The sequence below is a fragment of the Mauremys reevesii genome, linkage group 11 (genome assembly GCF_016161935.1).
Source record: "Mauremys reevesii isolate NIE-2019 linkage group 11, ASM1616193v1, whole genome shotgun sequence".
Lineage (NCBI taxonomy): Eukaryota > Metazoa > Chordata > Testudines > Geoemydidae > Mauremys > Mauremys reevesii.
The window spans coordinates 38,856,661-38,859,147 of record NC_052633.1 but is presented as its reverse complement, the minus strand read 5'-3'; the positions used below and the strand labels follow the sequence as shown (position 1 = coordinate 38,859,147).

The following is a 2,487-nucleotide window of genomic DNA, read 5'->3' as shown; positions in this document are numbered from 1 at the left end:
ATGGTTTAATCAGATGCCCTGAGTAGTAAAGGAAGAAGAATGGGCAATATAGAATATAGATGATGTATACATGGAATTATTATTAAATGGAATATTTTTCAAAGTTTTCCATGAAGTGTCAGTGATTTGCTACAATTTGGAATGTGGTGGCAATGGAATACATGTGCTCACACACAGCTATAAACTCTCTTAGAGAAACACCAATAATTTCTATAATAGTGCCCCATCAGCTGATCTAGTCTTCTTCTTTCCAGGATTGTAGCAAACTGTGTCCAGTGGATGAGTAATGGCATTTTGTACAATCCTAGGCCTATGCCTACATAACAGAAGGGTAACTAGTTGGTGATGTGCCAAATTAAGTCCTGAGGATGGTTAATGCTTGCATTATAACCAGGAGATTTGGCACTACATTTTGAAATAATGATAACAGTTATATTTCCTTCTGAGGGCTTAAGAATATCAGCTTTAGAAAATAGCATGAGCCTGGGATAGTTTTTTTTTAATGTCCATCCAGAATCTTCCTGCCTGCTGTGTTTAGTTTCAGAATCCAATGCTATCATTTTCCTTTCTAAAAACTATTTATTCTGTTATCCTTCTGTGTACCAGATCATTCTATTCTAAAAATCACAAAACTCTTCTGGGGGAATTGCCCCCTTGCCTGGCTCTCCCCAGAATTTCCATTCTTTGGTCCTTGTTATAAACAGCTTATTCAAGCTTTGTCTGAAACATGGGCTCTGCAAAATCTTTCTGGAAGTGTTTATTAAGCCACCTTGGCTTCAGATTATCTCCTTCACTGAAGATACTATGGCAGCTCAGCACCTATAAACAATGAAAACCTCTGCTGGAGGACAATTTATGAATTTTAATAGTGGATTAGCCCAGTATTATTTAGCACAGGTGTTTCTTTAATTTGTTTCCAGGCACTGTGTTGGGGGAATTCATATTGTGCAATGGCTCTCAAAGCTACACTACCTGCCGCATGGGATGGTAATATAACATCAGTATACTCCGGGATGTAATCATTGGTGTAACCAGAAAGAGAAGCTGTTCTGCCCTCAGATCAAGAGACAAGAAAATGCTAGACCAGCGGTTTTCAGTCTGTGGTTCATGGATCATATGTAGAGTATGTCTAGGAGCTCCCTGCAGTTTCTTCTCTCACAGTGATGGAGTCAGGCTTAAGACGGTGATGCTTCCTGGCAGTCTGAATCTTTGTTAGGCTTTCCAGAGGCTTTTTGATCAACTAAATCATGGTCAGTAGAGAAAGAGAGCCCTCATGGTCATAACGTTCTCCTGTTCCAGTCTCTCTAATAACAGAAAGCCACACTGATTTAGACTGTTCAACAGGAATACACCAGGGGAAACTAGAATCCAGGAGTTTTTCTCTCTCACCTCAGGAGAATTGAGAGGGGACAGCTGGATTCCAGGGGAGCCTGATTCACTACAGGCAGCCTCACTTTCTTCCTAATGAGGGGTCCTATAAAGAGAAAGTAAAGGAAGGCTGTTGTAAGGGCAATGATGCTCTGTTGCCCTAGGGGCCCAACTCTACTTGGGCAGTTCCTGGCAATCAAGCCCACATCCTGTATATTATTACATTTATTCTTTGATTTAGTTGAGTAGCAGACCAGAGGAGCTGTCAAACTGAAGGGGTAGCAAATGCACAAGAAAACAGGAGCAATCACATTAGAGTAATTGGGGCTGGAGGCTAGGAGTAGAGATTTTGAACTAATTAAGGATAAAGTCCTACACTGATGGAGAGGAAAAATAGCAGAGGTATGAGGTGGGAGGCATGTAATTAAGTGATTACACTGACTGCATTTAAGTTTATTTGCAGCTTGTCTTCTTTATCCATATTGTTTTGGTTTTATCTTTTTATGGAACTATACAGTGAAAATGCTGCGGGGAAGGTGTAGGGGTGGGCAGGATGGTGGGCAGTCACCACTGCTCTCCCAGGTGAAGTCAATCTGTGTAGAATAACAAAACCTTGGTCACAGGCTGGGGTTCCCTCACCCTGCTGCAAACAGTCCTCACCCACCCCAATGACAAGTTCAATGCCATGTGCTGTATTTACTACATGCTCTACAAGCATTTGTTCCTCACAGCATAAGGCTTTCCCCCAAATCTTTACCTACCACCAAGGCATATTTGGGAAAGCTCGGCTCTTGGAATTCTTTGGGCTTTCTGCCTTCCCTACATTTTTTTTTCTTGCCTCTCTTTTAACAGTTTCCAGCTGAGGCCCTGACTCACCCAGCTAATTAGTTAATCACTTAGTATTTAAACTGTTACCTTGTCAATTTACCCCATGTGGGGATACTTCCCAAGAGTCTAGAATGATGAATCAGCCATAGGCTACTTATACTTTGTCACAAGCTGGTTATTCGCAAGAACCTCAAACTAGAAAATATTACCAGTAGTTGCCCTGGCAGATATATGTCAAAGTTGTATGTTTCCTTCTAAAGGTGATGAGTTTTTGTTGTTGCTCTTTGCCTT

At 41.3% G+C, this 2,487-nt stretch overlaps 1 long non-coding RNA gene across 1 annotated transcript; it reads right to left on the bottom strand.

Moving 5' to 3' along the window:
• Positions 1–533: 533 nt before the first annotated feature.
• Positions 534–2,180, bottom strand: LOC120374347. Its single transcript, XR_005586026.1, has 3 exons — positions 2,130–2,180; positions 1,390–1,474; positions 534–1,304 (listed from the first exon to the last, which is right to left on the bottom strand). It is a non-coding gene; the product is annotated as an uncharacterized LOC120374347 (long non-coding RNA).
• Between the last annotated feature and the right edge of the window lie 307 nt (positions 2,181–2,487).